Source organism: Panthera onca, chromosome B1 (genome assembly GCF_046562875.1).
Source record: "Panthera onca isolate mPanOnc1 chromosome B1, mPanOnc1 haplotype 2, whole genome shotgun sequence".
NCBI lineage: Eukaryota > Metazoa > Chordata > Mammalia > Carnivora > Felidae > Panthera > Panthera onca.
In genome coordinates, this window is record NC_138342.1 from 61428827 (window position 1) to 61448752 (window position 19926).

The following is a 19926-nucleotide window of genomic DNA, read 5'->3' on the forward strand; positions in this document are numbered from 1 at the left end:
GCCTATATCTGCAAACTGGGCACACGTAAAACTTGGAACCTCAAATGTAGGAATTTCATCATCAGAACTGTGTCTGAGTTGCCTGAGGCAGGCCAAAATTGCTGGAGTGCTGAATCCCAGGTCAGTCTGTTCCAGGGATAAGCTTTCCAGTCAGTAAGTCAGGGGATTTGTGGGAAACTGGAAAGACAAAAGGGAGAGAAATGAGGCAGGAACTGATAGAACCCAGAAGACTTTCACCCAGGAAAGAGACTTTCATCTGATGAGGAGGGAGAGGCTTATGAGAGACAGGGACAGAAGGGGACCTCCCATAGCTGTTTGTGCAGAATTAAAAATTAGACTGTGAGTAAAAATGCCAAAAATTTCAGAGAAATGTCTGACATGAATGGAAGAGGCTTTGAACAGTTCCAACATCAAACAAACAAAAAAGTATGTGGTGATAATTTCACTTTTGTTAGGATCTAAGTTCTCAGATAAGATGCTCTCTGTTTAGCAAAAGTAAAGAGAGTTTGAGGCACATTACATATGAAGTGGACCAAGTATCTCTTATTGATGAGAAAATATTTTTTATTTAATATTTTTTATTTAGTTAAACATTACATAGCAAAAACTGTGGGTCAGGCTATGTTTGAAGTGCTTTATGATTATTGGCTCAGTTATTCTTTAAATAATGACTCATTTAACCCAGTAATTCTAACTCTAAAGTCCATGTTCTTAACAGCTCTGTTATGCTACCTCTTTACAGAGAGTATTGTTCTCGATTTTGATTTCTGATTTCCGTTTTCTCTAAATGGCTAAAGCCATCTTTGTAGTTACTTTGGGTGCCTCAGTAATTGAACACTCAGAGAAAAAGTTTAATAAATAAATAAAAATAAATAAATAAAACTTAAATAAATAAATAAAACTTAAAAACTGGGTTTAATATTAAAGTGAAAGATGGTATTGTACATATAAGTTATTCATGTAAACATACAGATACACATGAATGTTAGCTAGTAAACAATTAGATAGTGTGTATATACTTCAAAGTACTTTTATTCACTTAATTTTTTTAAGTTTTTAATTTTAATTCCTGTATAGTTAGCATAGTGTTATATTTCAGTACAATATGGTAATTCAACAGTTCTATATATTACTCAGTGCTCATCGTGATTAATATACTCTGTAATCCCTATCACCTATTTCACCCATCTCCCTACCCACCTCTCCTCTGGTAACCATGAGTTTGTTCTCTATAGCTGAGTCTGTTTCTTAATTTGTCTTTTTTCCTATGCTAGTTTGTTTTATTTCTTAAATTCCACATACAAGTGAAATTGTACACTGTCTTTCTCTGACTTATTTTGCTTAGCATTATACTCTCTAGTTCCATCCATATTATTGGAAATAGTGGAAATGTGTGTACACACACACACACACACACACACATATATATGCACATACATACACACCCCCCCCCCCCAACATTTTCTTTATCCATTCATTTATTGGTTGATACTTGGCCTGCTTTCATAATTTGACTATTGTAAATAATGCTGTGGTAAACATAGGAGTGCCATGTATCCCTTTGAATTAGTGTTTTTGTATTTTTTGGGTAAATACCCAGTAGCATGATTGCTGAATCCTAGGATAATTCTTTTTTTTAAATTCATTTTAATTTTTAAAATTTTTTTTTGAGAGAGAGCACACAGGCAGGGGAGAGGGGCAGAGGGAGAGAGAGAATCCCAAGCAGACTCCATGCTCAGCACCAAGCCCAATGTCGGGCCTGATCCCATGACCCAGGCGTAAGTTGGGAGTCAGACACTCAGCTGACTGAGGCACCCACGCACCCCCTGAATCTTAGGGTAGTTCTCTTCTTAATTTCTTGAGGAATCTCCATATTGTTTTCCACAGTGGCTGTACCACTTTGCATTCCTACCAGTAGTGCATGAGGGTTCCTTTTTCTCCATATCCTCACCAACACTTGTGTTTTGTTTTTAGCCATTCTGACAGTTATGAGGTGATATCTCATTGTAGTTTTGATTCGCATTTCCCTGATGAATGATGTTGAGTGTCTTTTCATGCTGTCTGTTGGCCATTTGTATGTCTTCTTTGGAGAAATGTCTATTCATGTCTTCTGCCCATTTTAATCAGAGTATTTGTGTTTTGTTTGTTGAGTTGTATCAGTTCATTAGGTGTTTTGGATACTAACCTTTATCACATGTGACATTTTCAAATACATACTCTCATTTAGTAGGTTGTTTTTTAGCTTTGTTGATTATTTCCTTCATTATGCAGAAGCTTTTTATTTTGATGTCCCAATGGTTTATTTTTCTTTTATTTCCCTTGCCTCAGGAGATGCATCTAGAAAAATGCTGCTATAGCCAATGCCAGAAATTACTGCGTGTGTTCTCTTAAGGATTTTTATGGTTTTACATCTCATATTTAGGTCCTTAATCTGTTTTGAGGATTTTTTTTTTTTAAGTTTTTTTTTTTTTAACGTTTTATTTCTTTTTGAGACAGAGAGAGACAGAGCATGAACGGGGGAGGGGCAGAGAGAGAGGGAGACACAGAATCGGAAGCAGGCTCCAGGCTCTGAGCCATCAGCCCAGAGCCCGACGCGGGGCTCGAACTCACGGACCACGAGATCGTGACCTGAGCTGAAGTCGGACGCTTAACCGACTGAGCCACCCAGGTGCCCCTGTTTTGAGGATTTTTTTAATGTGGTATAAGAAAGTGGTCTAGTTTCATTCTTTGCATTTGGCTGTCCAGTTTTCCCAGCACCATTTGTTGAAGAAACAGTCTTTTTTCCATTGCATAGTCTTTCCTCCTTTGTTGAAGATGAATTGACCATATATTTGTGTGTTTATTTTTTGGGTTTTCTATTCTGTTCTTTTGATCCATCTGTCTGTTTTTGTGCTAGTACTATACTCTTTTGATTACTGTAGCTTTGTAATACGACTTTGGAAATCTGGGATTGTGATGCCTCCTGTTTTGTTCTGCTTTTCCTTTTTAAAAAATTTTTTAAATGTTAATTTATTTTGGCGGGGGGAGAGGAGGGAGGGACAGAGAGAAATGGAGACCCAGCATCCAAAGCAGACTCCAGGCTCTGAGCTGTCAGCACAGAGCCCAATGCAGAGCTTGGACCCACGAGCTGTGAGATCACAACCTGAGCCAAAGTCGGATGCTTAATCAACTGAGCCACCCAGGCACCCCTGATTGTTTTTGTTTTTTTTTTTTTTACCAGAAATCTAGATCCCTTACAAAAGTTCTTGATATTATTCTTAACCATTGCAGTTTGTTAAATCATTATAAAATGTCATTCTTTATCTCTAACACTTTTTGTCTTGTCTATTAGTGTAGCTACTCAGCTCTCTTTTGGTTACTATTAGCATGATGTTTTTCTGTTCTTTAAACTATTTTGTCTTTGAATCTAAATTATGTCTCATCTAAAAAGTGTACAGTTGGATCAGGTTTCTTTAAAAATCCATTCTGCCAATGTCTGACTTCTGATTGGAGTGTTTAGTCCATTTACATTTAATGTAATTAATAATAAGGTAGGCTTTACATCTGACATTTTGCTATTTTCTTCCTCTATGTCTTGTCTTTTTTACTTCTCTTTTCTCGTATTACTGCTACCTTTTGTGTTACACAGATATTTTTAGTTCATTATTTGATTTCAATAAAGAAAATGTTTGATTAACGCATTTAAAGTATATAGTTCAAAGGTTTTTAAGTATATTCACAGAGTTGTACAACAGTCATCTCTTTCATTTTGAAATATTGTTTTGCAGGATAATTCTTGGTGATAGTATTTTTCTTTTAATACTTTAATTTAAAAGCCAGAGGGCAGGAATGTGACATTTTCATAGTTTCTGATGAGACCTTAGTTGTTCATCTTTTTTTAAAATTAATTAATTAATTTATTTAGAGAGAGAGAGAGTGTGTGCAAGCGGGGGAGGGGCAGAGAGGGAGGGGGAGAGAGAGAATCCCAAGCAGGCTCCACACTGTCAGTGCAGAGCCCAGTGTGGGCCTCAAAGTCACAAACTGTGAGATCATGACCTGAGCTGAAATCAAGAGTTGGACACTCAACCAGCTGAGCCACCCAGAAACCCCTATTTGTTAGTCTTACTGAGGCTCCCTTGTGCATGATAAAGCACTTTTCTCTTGCTGCTTTAAAGATTCAGTCTTTGAATTTTGACAGTTTGACTATAATATTTTAGTTGTAGATCTCTGGAGTTTGTTGAGTTTCTCAGATACTCAGGTTAATGTTTTCATCAAATTTTGGAATATCTTGGCTATTATTTCTTCAGATATTCCTTCTGCCCCTTCTTTCTCTTTCCTCCTATTACGTATATGGTGGTATGCTTTATGGTGTTATGTTCATCTCTGAGTCTCTGTCCATTTTTCTTTATTCTTTTTTTTTTTTTTTTTTTTCTGAAAATTTCAGTTACCTTGTCTTCAGGTTTGCTGATTTTTTTCTTTTGCAAGTTTAAATTATCTGTTGCACCTTTCTAGTGAATTTCTTACATCGGTTATTATACTTTTTAAAGCTGGAGATTCTTTTTTATAATTTTTTACTGATATTCTTTATTCAGTAAGGTGGTGTTCTCATTCTTTCTTTTAATTCTTCAGACATGGGCTTCCTTTAGTTCTTTGAACATGTTTATAATAGCGGCTTAAAGTCTTTGTCTAGTAGGTCCAGTGAAGAAGTCCCTGGGCTTTTTCTGGAATAGTTTCTATTGAATGCTCTCTAAGTGTGTATGAGTCATACTTTCCTCTTTCTTTGCATGTTTCTTTGTATTTTTTTGTTGTTGTTGTTAAAGCTCGATATTTTAAATAATGTAGTAACTTGGGAAATCTGGTTTCTCCCCTCCTGGGGATTTGCTGTTGTTGCTGTTTCTTTAGTGATTTTCCTGAACTAATTCTGTAATGTCTTTATCATTTATTGTGTATAGCCACTGACATCTTTGTTTAGTTAGCTTAATGGTGAGCTAATGATTGGGCTAAGATTTCTTTTTTCTTTTTTTTGATGTTTACTTATTTATTTTGAGAGAGAGAGCACATGCAAGTAGGTGAGAGGCAGAGGGCGGGGAGAGAAAATCCCAAGCAGGCTCTCAATGCTGTCAGTGTGGAGCCCATCGCGGGGCTCGATCCCACGAACTGTGAGATCATGACCTGAGCTGAAATTAAGTGTCGGACACTTAACGAACTGAACCAACCAGGCACTCTTGGACTAAGATTTCTTTAAATGCCTTGAACCAATAAATCTCCCAGCCTTTAACAAGGGCTCCGTGTATGTGTTGGGTTATGCCTTCAGGGCTCTGAGAGGCTGTCTACAGTTCTGCTTTAGCCTTCATTTCCAGTTTGTGCAGAGCCTCAGGGTCAGCTTGAGGTGAAAGATTAGGGCCATTTCAGGTTTCTTCTGAATGTGCACACAGCCCTGCACTAGTGTGTGAACTTCTAGATTCTTAGGACTATATTGGAGCTTTTCAAAGCCCTCCATAGACCTCTCATTCCCTAGTCTTTCCTTTAAAATAAGTTTCAGTTTTTTATTAGACCCACCTACTTCAGGCATTTAATAATTGTTAAACAATTACTTTTTCACAGTAAGTGAGTCCAGGGTCAAGTTAAATAAAGACAAGCCATGTGAGGTTTTAAGAAAGCTTTTAACCAAGTCACTAGTGATAATCATCTAGGATGGGCTTTTTGAGAGCTCCAAACTGATTCTCCCTCTCCATTGGTTTTGAGGCAGCTTTTCAGAGATACATAGTTGTGAGGCTGTTATTTTTCAAAGCTACTGGGAGAGGGGAATGAGAATAGGACAGTGAAAAGTGCCAGAAAATTTTCTGTTCTTACTGAGATCAAGCTGTTTCTTAGATATTTTCCCTACTGCTGCAGACTGTTGGTTAATTGAAGAGTTTTGAAAAATAGGGTTTTGACAATTTTTTCCAGTGCTGTTTTTGCTTTTACAGAGGTCATTACTTCATCATCCCAGAAGTGCTTTCAATAGTTAGGTTTTATAGTTCTTTTTTTAAATTTTTTTTTTTTTTTTTTTTAGAGCGAAAGAGAATACAAGCAGGGGAGGGGCGGGGGGGGGGGGGGGACACAGAATCCAAAGCAGGCTCCAGGCTCAGAGCTGTCAGCACAGAGCCTGATGTGGGGCTTGAACTCATGAACTGAGAGATCATGACCTGAGCTGAAGCCAGACACATAAGTGACTGAGCCACCTAGGTGCCCCTTATGGTTCCTTTTTGAGGTAAAATTCATGTATGTTGAAAAGTTCAGATCCTAAGTGTACCAGTAAATCAATCTTAGAATTACATACACTTGTATATCCAAGTTATCCAAACCCCTATCAAGTTATAGAACATCACCACCACTCCAGAAAGTTCCCTCACGCTACCTGCCAGTCAGTCCTCACCCCATCTCCTCTTCTCTTGACACCACTACTCTTTTGAATTTTTTAAATATAGATTTGTTCTCTTCTAGAAATTCATATAAACAGAACAATTTTAGTATGTATTCTTTGGTTCAAGGCTTTTTCTCAGCATATTTTTAATATTTATTTATATGTTTACATATTTTATTTTTTTCACATTTTAACTTAAATTCTAGTTTTAATTAAATTCTAATTTTAAATTCTAGTTAGTTACCCTCTAGTTAACATAGAGGGTACAATTGGTTCCATGGATAGAATTTATTAATTCATCACTTACATATAAACTCAGCTCATTACAAGTGCCCACCTTAATACCCATCACCCATGTAGCCCATCGCCCACCCACATCCCTTCATCAGCCCTCAGTTCTCTATAGTTAAGAGTCTCTTACAGTTTGCTTTTCTTTCTCTCTTTTTTTTCCCTTACCTGTGTTTATCTGTATTGTTTCTTAAATTACACATATGAGTGAAATCATGGTATTTGTTTTTCTCTGCCTGACTTATTTCACTCAGCATAATACACTCCAGCTCTGTGTTGTTGCAAAAAGCAAGATTTCTTTTTTTTTTTTTTTTTTTTTAAATTTTCGAGCGACAGAGAGCAGGCAGGGGAGAAGGGCAGAAGGAGAGAGGGAGAATCTTAACCAGGCTCTGCATTCAGTGTGAAGCCTGACACAGGGCTCAGTCTCATGACTGTGGGACCATGAACTGAGCCAAAATCAAGAGTTGGTGGCTCAACTGACTGAGCCACCCAGGTGCCCCAAGATTTCATTTTTTTTGATGGCTGAGTAATATTCCATTGTATACATATACTGCTTGTTCTTTATCCACTTAGCAGTTGGTGGACATTTGGCTCTTTCCATAATTCATCTATTGTTGATAATGCTGCTGTACACATCAGGGTGCATGTGCCCCTCAGAGTCAGTATTTTTGTATCCTTTGGGTAAATACCTAGTAGTGTAGTGCAATTGCTGGGTCTTAGGGTAGTTGTATTTTTAATTTTTTTTTCTTTAGAGAGAGGATGTGAGCAAGGGAGAGGAGCAGGGGGGAGAGGGAGGAATCTCAAACAGGCTCCATGCTGAACATGGCATGATGCAAGGCTTGATCCCACAACCCTGGGATCATGACCTGAGCCAAAATCAAGAGTTGGATGCTCAACCAACTGAGTCATCGAGGCACCTCTATTTTTAACCTTTTGAGGAACCTCCATACTGTTTTCCAGAGTAGCTGCACCAGTTTGCATTTCCACAAACAGTGTTAAGAGTGTTCCCTTTCACCATGTCCTTTCCAAAACCTGTTGTTTTATTTGTTGTTAATTTTAGCTATTCTGACAGGTGTGAGGTGGTATGTCATTGTGGTTTTGATGTGTATTTTCCTGATGATGAGTGACGTTGAGCATCTTTTCATGTGTCTGTTAGCCAGCTGGATGTCTTCTTTGGAAAAATGTTCCTGTATTATGCCCATTACTTAACCAGATTTTTTATTTTTGGGGTGTTGAGTTTGATAAGTTCTTCATTAATTTTGGATACTAACCTTTTATCTGATATGTCATTTGCAAATATCTTCTTCCATTTTGTAGATATTCTTTTAGTTTTGTTGATTGTTTCTTTCACTGTACAGAAGCCTTTTATCTTGATGAAATCACAATAGTTCATGTTTGCTTTTGTTTTCTGTGCCTCCAGAGACATGTCTAGTAAGGAGTTGCTGCAGCCGAGGTCATAGGAGTTGCTGCCTGTGTTATCTAAGATTTTGATGGTTTCTTGGGTCACATTTAGGCTGCTTTCATGTAGTTTGAGTTTATTTTTGTGTACAGTGTAGGAAAAGTGTCCATCTTCATTCTGCATGTTCAGTTTTCCCAACACCATTTGTTGAAGAGACATTTTTTTTTTTTCCCATTGGGTATTCTTTCTTGGTTTGTCAAAGATTAGTTGGCCTATAGTTGTGGATCCATTTCTGGTTTTTTTATTCTCTTCCACTGATCCAGTTTCATTGGCAATACTATGCTATCTTAATGATCATAGCCTTTATAATATAGCTTGAAGTCCAGAATTGTGATGCCTCCAGGTTTGCTTTTATTTTTCAAGATTTCTTTGGCTATTTGGGATCTTCTGTGATTCTGTATAAATTATAGAATTGTTCTAGCTCTGTGAAACATGATAGTGGTATTTTGGTAGGGATTACATTAAATACATAGTTTGCTTTGGGTATTATAGACATTTTAACAATATTTCTTCTTCCAGTTCATGAGCATGGAATGTTTTTCCATTTATTTGGGTTGTCTTCAGTTTCTTTCATAAGTGTTCTATAGTTTCAGAATGCATATCTTTTGCCTCTTTTGTTAGGTTTATTCCTAGATACCTTATGGATTTTTGTGCACTTGATTTCTCTTCTTGCTGCTTTATTGTTGGTGTATAGAAATGTAACAGATTTCTGTATTTTCATTTTATATCAGACTTTGCTGAACTCACATATCAGTTCTAGCAATTTTTTGGTGGAGTCTTTTGGATTTTCTATGTAGAGTTATCACATAGTCTGTGAATAGTGAAAGTTTGACTTCTTACTTGCCATTTTGGGTGTCTTTTAAATTTCTTTATGTTGTCTCATTGATGAGGCTAGGACTCCTAGCCTAGCCCTCTCAGTGGATATTCCTGTCTTATTTCTGACTAGAGGAAAAGCTCTCATTTTTTCCCCATTGAAGATGATATTATTTGTGGGTCTTTCCTATGTGGCTTTTATGATCTTGAGGTATGTTCCCTCTATTTCTATTTTGTTGAGGGCTTTTATCAAATGGATGCTGTCTTTTGTCAAATTCTTTTTTGCATCTAGTGAGAGGATCAAATAGTTCTTACTGTTTCTTTTATTAATGTGGTGTATCACGTTGATTGATTTGCAAATATTAGATCACCCTTGCAGCCCAGGAATAAATCTCACTTGATAGTGGTGAATGATTCTTTTAATGTACTATTGGACTTGATTTGCTGATATCTTGCTGAGAATGTTTGCATCCATGTTCATCAGGGATATTGGCCTGCAATTCTCCTTTTTAGTGGGGTCTTTGGTTTTGGAATCAAGGTAATGCTGGCCTTGTAGAATGAGTTTGGAAGTTTTCCTTCCATTTGCATTTTTTGGAACAGTTTGATAAGAATAGGTATTCACTCTTCTCTAAATGTCTGGTAGAATTCCCCTGGGAAGTCATCTGGTCCTGGACTTTTGTTTGTTGGGAGATTTTTATTACTGCTTCAATTTCTTTGTTGGTAATGGGTCTGTTCAAATTGTCTATTCCTGTTTCAGTTTTGGTAGTTTGTATGCTCCTTAGAATTTATCCATTTCTTCCAGATTGCCCAATTTGTTAGCATATAGTTTTTCATAATGGTTTATATGATCTCACAATGGTTTGTGTTTCTCCTGTATTGGTTGTGATCTTTAGTCTTTTCATTTGTAATTTTATTTGGGTCCTTTCTCTTTTCTTTTTGGTAAGTCTGGCTAAAGGTTTATTAATTTTACTTATTATTTTAAAGAAGTAGCTCTTATTTTCGTTGAGCTGTTCTGCTGGTTTTTTATTTTGTTTCTGTATCATTTATTTTTTCTCTGATCTTTATTATTTCTCTTCTCTTGGGCTTAGGCTGTATTTTCTGTTCTTTTTTTAGGTCCTTTAGGTATAAGGTTAGATTGTATATTTGAGAGTTTTCTTCATTTTTGAGGTAGACCCATATTGCTATATACTTCCCTCTTAGTACCACCTTTGCTGTATCCCAAATGTTTTGGACTGTCCTGTTTTCATTTTCATTTGCTTCCATGTAAATTTTAATTTCTTTTTTAATTCCTTGGTTAACCCATTCATTCTTTAGTAGGATGTTCTTTAACCTCCATGTATTGGTGGCCTTTCCATATTTTTTCTTGTGCTTGACTTTAAGTTTCATAGCATTGTGGTCTGAAAGTATGCATGATATGATCTCAGTCTTTTTATACTTGTTGAGGGTTGATTTGTGTCCCAGTATGTGATCTATTCTGTTCCATGTGCACTTGAGAAGAATATGATTTCTGCTGCTTTAGAATGAAATATTCTGAATATATGTGTTAAGTCCATCTTGTCTGGTGTGTCACTCAAAGCCATTGTTTCTTTGTTGATTGTCTGCTTAGATTATTTGTCCATTTCTTAAGTGGGGTGTTAAAGCCCCCTATTATTATTATAATTATCAATGAGTTTCTTTATATTATTTATTGATTTATATATTTGGGTGTTTTCAAGTTGGGGGCATAAATGTTTACAATTGTTAGATCTTGTTGGATAGACCCTTAATTATGATATAGTACCCTTCATCTCTTGTTACAGTCTTTGGCTTAAAATCTAGTTTTTTTGATAGAAGTATGGCTAGTCCACCTTTCCTTTGATGTCCATTGGCATGATAGATGATTCTCCATTCCCTCACTTTAGATCTGCAGGTTCTTTAGGGCTAAATTGAGGCTTCTGGGGAGCCTTGTGGCTCAGTCAATTAAGTGTCCAACTTTGGCTCAGGTCATGATATTGGGGTTCATGGGTTCAAGACCTGTGTTGGGCTTTGTGCTGACAGCTCAGAGCCTGGAGCCTGCTTTGGGTTCTGTGTCTTCCTCTCTCTCTCTCTGCCCCTCCCCTGCTTGCACTTGGTCTCTCTCTCAAAAATAAAAATTAAAAAAAAAAAATTTAAATGAGTCTTCTGTAAGCAGCTTATAGTTAGGTCTTGTTTCCTTATCCATTCTGATACCCTTTTTCTTTGGTTTGGAGCAGTTAGTCCATTTACATTCAGAGTAATTATGGCTAGATAAGAATTTAGTGCCATTGTGTTATTTCTAAAGTTGCTGTTTCCAGAGATTTTTTTCTGTTTCCCCCCACCCCCTAGTCTTTGTTGCTTTTGGTCTTTCCCACTCAGCATGTCCCCTTTAATATTTCTTGCAGGGCTGGGTTAGTGGTCTCCTTTTTGTTTGGCTGCCAGTGAAACTCTTTATCTCTCCTTTTATTCTGAATGACACCTTTGCTGGATAAAGCATTCATGGCTGCATTCAACAGGTTGAATATATCATACCACTCTGTTATGGCCTGCCAGGTTTCTGTGGAGAGAGATGCTGTGAACCCTATTTTTCTTCCCTTGTAGGTTAGTTGTAGGTTTGTTGAATTTAATGGGAGTTCTCTGTGCCTCCTGGAGTTTGATATCTGTTTCCTTCTCCAGATAGGGAGTTTTTTAGCTAGTTTTGCTCAAATAAATCTGCTCTTCTCCTCTTGCTCCTTTTAAGACTTTTATGATACAAATATTATTATACTTTATGGAGTCGCTGAGTTCCTTAAGTTTGCATTTGTGATCCAATAATTTCCCTTTCCTCTTCTTTTCAGGTTCATATTTTATATAATTTTATCTGTTCTGTTACTAATTTATTCTTCTACTTTGTCTATCTTCATTGTCATTATATCTAGTCGTTTTTGCATCTTTGTTATAGCATTTTTTACTTGGCCTGATTAGTTTTTAGTTCTTTTATCTCTGAAGTAAGGGATTCTCTAGTGTCTTTTATGCCTTTCTCAAGTCTATCTAGTATCCTTGATTGTTGTTGTAAATTCTGGTTCAGGAATATTACTTATCTATTTTGATTAGATCCCTGACTTAGAGCTCTTCCTCGTCTTTCTTTTGGGGTGAATTCATCCATTTTGGCATTTTGTCTGTGTGTCACTGTTTTTTTGTGTATTAGGAAAGCCTAGTATATTTCATTCTCCTGAGAGTAACGACTATATTAAGAAAAAGATCTATACTGTCTAGGGCCTTGTGTTTCGGAATTGTTTCAAAGTGTGCACTCTTTTGTTGTGTTTTGGCTGTTCTTTCCCTCAGGTCAGTTCACTGCAGAGTTTCTCCTTGCCTGCATAGGGAGTGTTTGGACCTTGTCCACTGTGTGGCAAGTTTTAATTAGGTGTGTTTTGGTTTGCTTGTTAAAAGAGGCTAGATCCTATTTCCCCTAGAGCTGAAGCTTTGCGGAACTCTATGATCAGTAGCCTTCGTGTGTGCAAGGGGTTTATGCTGGTCTTCTGGTGGAGGGGTTTGCTGAGCTGGTTCTCAGGCCAACTTGGCCTAATAAAGATGCATGCACAGGGTGCAGGGAGATGGGGCTTGGTGTAAGTGCCTCCAGCCTCCACTTGGGGATGCTGTGTTGCTCACTGAGGTCTGTCAGTGCTAGTGGGTGGGAGTGGGGAGGGTGGGGAGTTGGGAAGGGAACGGCATTAGCCCACTCTCCTCCCCAGAGATGGGAGTTTGTACCCACCGCTGTTCAGGAAGCCCTTCACAGAAGAGTGAACAATTTCCCCTTTTGTGTCCCCAGCTTCCATCAGATCCCTGCCTTCACCCAGTGTCCAAGCTATCTGCATGTTAGGAGGCACGCTAGTCCCGTGTTTTTTTCTTTTTTTTTTAAATTTTTTTTTTTCAACGTTTTTTATTTATTTTTGGGACAGAGAGAGACAGAGCATGAACGGGGGAGGGGCAGAGAGAGAGGGAGACACAGAATCGGAAACAGGCTCCAGGCTCCAGGCTCCGAGCCATCAGCCCAGAGCCTGACGCGGGGCTCGAACTCACGGACCGCGAGATCGTGACCTGGCTGAAGTCGGACGCTTAACCGACTGCGCCACCCAGGCGCCCCCCGTGTTTTTTTCTTAGGCATGCACCTGGGTTTCAGAACTCCAAATTTTGGGGACCTGGCCAGGTTGGAACAGGCACTGATCCTCGGGGGGGGGGGGGGGGGGGGGGGGAGTGTCTTACCACTCTGCAGCTGGTGCTGGTTAGTCCAGAAAAGCTGTAGCAGCTTTTGCACAGGTGTTGGGGTTGATGGTAAAGCACAGCAAAGAGCTGGCACCAAGTTTGGTGCTTTCAGCAGGTATCTCTGTTCCTATGCTAATTCGCACATTGGTGCCCATCAGCTCTTTTGTCTCCTGAAAGACCATGCCACTTCTCCCAGGTGCACTCCAGGAAGAGAAACTGTCTCTCACAGTGTGACTTAGGGGATCCTCAGATCACGTTGTCTGCTCTGGGCCTTTGCCCTCCTTCCCCACAGGAGCACCACTGTGCCTGTCAGGCTCTACCTGGTGGTGGTGCAGACTTTTAAAACTTCAGACTTTGAGCTCCACTGCTTGTTAAAACTTGGAATAATCAGGCTTTCTAGTTTTCCCAGTCAACAGTTTTTGGGAAATGTTTCTGTTCTGCAATCCCCTGTGCTGCTTTCTGTTTCTCTTTCTCTCTCCTCTCTCAGAGATCAAGGTTCCTTCCCCTCCACAGTAGCCGCAATTCTTTTATCCCCAGAATCACATCTCCATACCTCCTACCTTCCACGATGTGACTTCTTTTCTCCCTCTAGTTCTTCAGTTTATTCTCACAGCATTCTTATCAGTTTCTTGGATGTTGGGAATTATTGGGTATTTATCTAGCTGTGTTCAAAAGTTGAGGCAAGCATAGGGTCCCCCTACTGCTCTGCCATCTTAACTCCTCCTCAAACCCTCTCAGCATATTTTTTTAGATTCATCTACATAGTTGCATGAGTCAGTATTTTGTATGTCTTTACTGCGGCATAGTATTCCATTGAACAAATACACCAGTTGGTTTATCAATTCTCTTGTCAGTGGACACCTCATCTCTTTCGAGATTTTAGTTCTTACATATAAAGCTACCACAAACATTTTTGTAGAAATCTTTTTCTAGATGTATGCTTTCATTCTTTTTCATTCCTGTAGCAGAGCAGAGTGATTTTTTTTTTTCTCATACCCTGAGATCAAGACCTGAGCTGAAATCAAGAGTCAGATGCCTAAGCCACCCAGGCACCCCAAGAGGGATATTTTTAAAACATAAGTCACATGGCACTCCTCTTCTTATGACCCTCCAGCAACTTCTAGTTATGTTTAGAATTAAACCTAATTTTGTAACTGACTTTTTTAACGGAGTTCTCTGTGATCTGTCCCTTACCTATTCATCCGTCTTCATCTCATATTGTTTTCTCTCAGCTACTATACTCCAGTCACAGTGATTAGCTGTTTTCTTTATCTGGAATGCTTTTTCCTGTTTATGCATGGGTGATTTCCTTCTTGGCATTTGGAGTTTAGTGCCTTTTTTTAATTTTTAAAAAATATTTATTTAGTTTTGAGAGGCAGACACACAGAGCATGAACAGGGAAGGGGGCAGAGAGAGAGGGAGACACAGAATCCAAAGCAGGCTCCAGGCTCTGAGCCATCAGTACAGAGCCTGATGGGGGCTTGAATCCACTAACCATGAGATCATGACCTGAGCTGAAGTTGGAAGCTTAACCGACTGAGCCACCCAGATACCCCTTTAGTGCCTTTTCTTAGCGTACGGTCTAAAGCAGCCATGATCTTACTTTAATTCTCTGCCTGGTATTTCTCTTTATCTGATATTTGGTTAGTTTTTTATTAGTTTAGTGTCTATTTCTCCACAATAAAATGTAAGGCCCAAAAGAGCAGGTACCTTATCAGTCTTATTCACAACTGCATCCCTAGCCATTTAGAATATCACCTGGCATATGGAAGGTATTCAGTAAATACTGGATAAGAAGATGGATAGATGAATGAATCTATACAGACTTTAAGAAACAACATAAATAAGAATTGTATGTCTTGAAAAAGAATTTCCATTGATTCAGATTTCTACATTAGGACATGGGTATTATTGATTTTTCTAGATTGAAGAACGAAGTTTAATTTAAGATTGTAATTTCCCCAGAAGTTAGTATGGATTCAAGTAGGTAGAATCAATACAAATATTCTCAGCTAGCTATAGTCCAGAGTCTTCATTCCAAGGACTATGGGGTAAATATACAAAGGGTGATACTCCTAAAAAGCTTCTTAAGTAAATGAAGGAATGCAAACTCTTCCATGTACATTACATATACGGCCATGGATAGTGTTGGAGGAATAATGAGGAGAGTTGTGCTTGTTCTCGTTGTTTGTGTACTTTATGTTAGTAATCAAGCTAATCCCAGGGGATATATCGATCCAGTGTCTGTTGTTAATGGTTGAATTCTAATTGCAAAGAGCAAAAATTATGAAACAGTATCAATAAAAGAAACTATGATCAGTGCCAATTGAGTGATTCAGACAATAAGTAATATGGAGGTTCATAGAAGAATGTACTCCTTATGATCAGGAGTGTTCACATGAATATTGTATTCATTTAGAAAGATGGCCAGGAAGGGAAAACAGCACATGCAATTAGAGAAATGTCACAACAAAAGGCAGGAAGCCAGCCAACCAGTCAGGCTGGTTGGTAGAATCTCATGGGAATGGTAACACCTTTTTGGGATTCTGTAGGGCCTAGTTCTCAGTTTTACAGTCCAGAAACTCCCATTTTTTTCCTAATCATCCAGAGTAAAGAATTAATTTTGTCAAATAATTAGTTCAGTTGACCAAATCTACAGGAGACTAAGACTATTTATTTATTTATTTATTTATTTATAATTAGGATCTCCCAGTGACTGGGAATATTCAGTCTGGTATCCATGTCACTCTTTTCCAGTATCACGGTATCTAGAAAGTTGAATTAGCAATCAGAGTGTTGTCTGGTGAGCATAGAATCAAAACAAAGGATCCTTCTATTCTTGTTTTGAATGGGGATTTGCCTCAGGGGAGAGAAACTTTGTGTTATCAATATGAAGAAAAATTAGGGGAAAAAAATCAACCGTTTAGGGACAATAGCAAGCCAGCTCTTCTTGTTACATCCACAGCCAAGACTACATGAATCATTTGAATAAAAATCTAAATTACAGTTTTCCTTAAATTCATATTCCAGTTTTTTCAAAGCTTTGGATATATTCTCTTTCTTTGTATTCATTGATCTGAGTCCAGTTTTTATTTTTATTTATTTATTTTTTTTTTTTAATTAATTTTTTTTTTTTAACGTTTATTTATTTTTGAGACAGAGAGAGACAGAGCATGAACAGGGGAGGGGCAAAGAGAGGGAGACACAGAATCTGAAACAGGCTCCAGGCTCTGAGCCATCAGCCCAGAGCTTGACGCGGGGCTCAAACTCACGGACCGTGAGATCGTGACCCGAGCCGAAGTCGGACGCCCAACCGACTGAGCCACCCAGGTGCCCCAATCTGAGTCCAGTTTTTAAAGAAAACAAGAGTTAAGGAAATATTCTGTCTTTAGTTTCAGTTTCAGATGCTGCTGATTGATCTTTAATCCTCCAATTATGGCATCAGGCCAAAAGAAACAGAGCACTCTGACCTATTTGTTGTAGACCAAGAAAAAAATGCTTTCCGAGAAACCAGTGTGCTTAGAAGAAATTTCCTAAAAAAGTGAGCAGGAGTTCAGTGATTTCTGTAGACTTGGGAATTCCCTCAGTTGATGTATAATATTCCTTGGACGTGTGGGAGAGGAGGGCATAGCTTTCCCTTTCATAGTTTTTATTGAACTCCCATAAGATTCTCTTAGCTGATGTTTGGTAATACTGGTTACACACTTTTAAATTATTTATATGTTTCCTCGTTCATAGCCAGCATGAGCAAAGTGCAAAGTGGGTGGGTAGATCCTTAAAATCATCATGATTGGGAAGGCTGAGAATAACTTCTGTTTAGATGCATTTTAGACCATATGGTGTTTTGCTTTCTTCACACTTGATAGGATGATGAGATGGGCTAGACATTTAGATATATAATATATAAATCTGCCTCTGACTTGCTCTGTTATCTTAGACAAATGTTACATCTGTATGCGTTTCAGTTTTCTTATTCTCAGGTACTCCTTGTAACACCTAACCCATCCACGTTTCAGGCTGTTCTAAAGATGACAGCAGATTAGAAGGGTATTTTAACAAATCTAAATGAGTTTTTCACCAGCCAGCGTTTCACAAATGTAGCCGCTCTCTGACCAGATTTCAGCTTTTCTCCCATGTGCAACAAATAGTATTTCCTTTCTGGATGATGAAGTTATTTGTGTTGTCAGATGTTTCTGTTAGTCTGCAGCTAAAGGTGTGACTCTCCTGTTAGAACTGGGGGTTGGAATCATGCAGCAGATACACTTAGGAAAGGGCTTATTTAGCTAACTTGTCTTACCTATTATAAAGAACACTGGGAATTTACAAAACAAGACAGAGATGCCCATTTTTCACTTCTTTTTTATTGTGCTGTAGGTCCTAGCCTGAAAAATTAAACAAAAAAGAGGAATTCATAAGAATTGGGGGTGGGGGGAGGAAGAAATAAAATTTTGCAGAGAAGATTGTCTGCATAGAATACTCAAAAAGAAATTTATTAAGTGTTGGAAGTAATACCAAAGTGGATAGGTAGAAGGTCAATGCATTATGCTTCCTTTTTCTTTAAGTTTATTTGTTTTGAGAAAGAGAACCAGTTGGGAGGGGCAGAGATAGAGGGGGACAGAAGATCTAAAGTGGGCTCAGAACCCAATGTGGGGCTTGAACTCACAGACTGTGAGATCATGACCCGAGAGATCATGACCCGAGCTGAAGTTGGACACTTAACTGACTAAGCCACCCAGGCACCCCTAGATCCAAGTCTTAAAACTATCCAGGGAATTGATATAGAGGTCTCATTTCAGTATGGAAATTTATATAAGTTTATGATCTATATTTAAATCTATATGCTGTATATCTATATTATATATTATGTCTTTATACTGTATATATATTATATATCATAGTGTAAATATGTGATATAGATTATAGAGACTTATATACAAATATCTTGGATAACAGCTGACTTCTCATTATTGCTTGTGGGCACCAGTAAAAAAGCCAGTCATTTAGAGGGCTTGTTTGGTGTCAGGCACCCTGCTCTGCTATTTACTTTTCTGTCCATTCTCTGATCTTCTTTATGGTTGGCTCTTCGATATCAATGGGAAAGATACACAAATGATACATTAAAATCTTTTTTGTTTTTAAATTAACAAATACCTGATTATGATAATTTTGTAACAAATATTTTCATTTTTCAAATGTATAGGTGTCTATATAAAGTGCTGTATCAGCTGAGATTTTTAGTTACATGCAGAGAAACCAACACTGTTTAGCTTCAGGAGAAAACAAATTTAGTTGTTAGTTGAAGAATCTACAGAAAGACTGAAGAATCAGGCTTGGAAAATAGACAAAAATCTAAAGGGAACTAGGTTGCAGGAGGGACTATCCATAGTCATGCTACAGGAATATGTCTTAGGAAGCCATTATTCTGATTTACACTACTACTACTGTAACTTTAAATACTTTTCTATTGATAGTATCTTTGTGGTGGTAGCTGGAGTTAAAAGTCTGGGATCAGAGTGGTCTGGCTAAGACCTTGCTTTGGTTACTGGAAGGATCTTCCTTTGGTTTTCTCTTGGGCCTCCAACCCAGACTCCAGGGGTTTGAACCTAGGAAGGCCCCTTTAAAAAAAGGAGACAGTTGTTTTTCACAACTACCCATTATAATATAGTTCTTAACAATTCTGTGTGATGCCAGGTGACTGTATATTTCTTGAAATACAAGTTAAAAATTTTAAAGGTATTTTAATTTTTGGAAAACATAAGATTGTTTCTGTTTTAAGAAGGGTTGTGGGATTTTGGTAGAAAAAAAACTGATTTGGATTCTTTTCAAAGTAAAACTGTGTAGGTATCCCAAAATTTTAGGATGTAAGCATGACTAAAAAAGTAGGTTAGGTGTTTTTCTAAGAAAAAGAATCCCAGATTACAGATCTTTTATCTCTTTTGTTAGGTTTATTCCTAGATATCTTATGTATTTTGGCACAATTGTAAATGGGATTGATTCCATGTTTTCTTTTTCTGCTGCTTCATTATTGGTGTATAGAAATGCAACGACAGTATGGACGTTCCTCAAAAAACTAAAAATAGAACTACCCTACAACCCAGCAATTGCACTACTAGGTATTTATCCAAGGGATACAGGTGTGCTGTTTCGAAGGGACACATGCACCCTAATGTTTATAGCAGCACTGTCAACAATAGCCAAAGTATGGAAAGAGCCCAAATGTCCATCGATGGATGATGAATGGATAAAGAAGATGTGGTATATATACATATATATACAATGGGAGTATTACTCGGCAGTCAAAAAGAATGAAATCTTGCCATTTGCAACTAGGTGGATGGAACTGGAGGGTATTATGCTAAGTGAAATTAGAGAAGGACAAAAATCATATGACTTCACTCATATGTGGACTTTAAGAGACAAAACAGACGAACATAAGAGAAGGGAAACAAAAATAATATAAAAACAGGGAGGGAGACAAAACAGAAGAGACTCATAAATATGGAGAACAAACAGAGGGTTACTGGAGGGGTTGTGGGAGGGGGGATGGGCTAAATGGGTAAGGGGCACTAAGGAATCTACTCCTGAAATCATTGTTGCACTATATGCTAACTAATTTGGATGTAAATTTTAAAAAATAAAAAATAAAAAAAATGCAACAGATTTCTGTACATTGATTTTGTATCCTGTGACTTTACTGAATTTGTGTATCAGTTCTAGCAGTTTTTTGGTAGAGTCTTTCGTTTTC

At 37.9% G+C, this 19926-nt stretch overlaps 1 protein-coding gene across 2 annotated transcripts in view; it reads left to right on the forward strand.

Moving 5' to 3' along the window:
• Positions 1–19926, forward strand: part of ART3 (ADP-ribosyltransferase 3 (inactive)) — a 141997-nt gene that overhangs the window by 32547 nt on the left and 89524 nt on the right. The gene's annotated exons all lie outside the window — the stretch shown is intronic.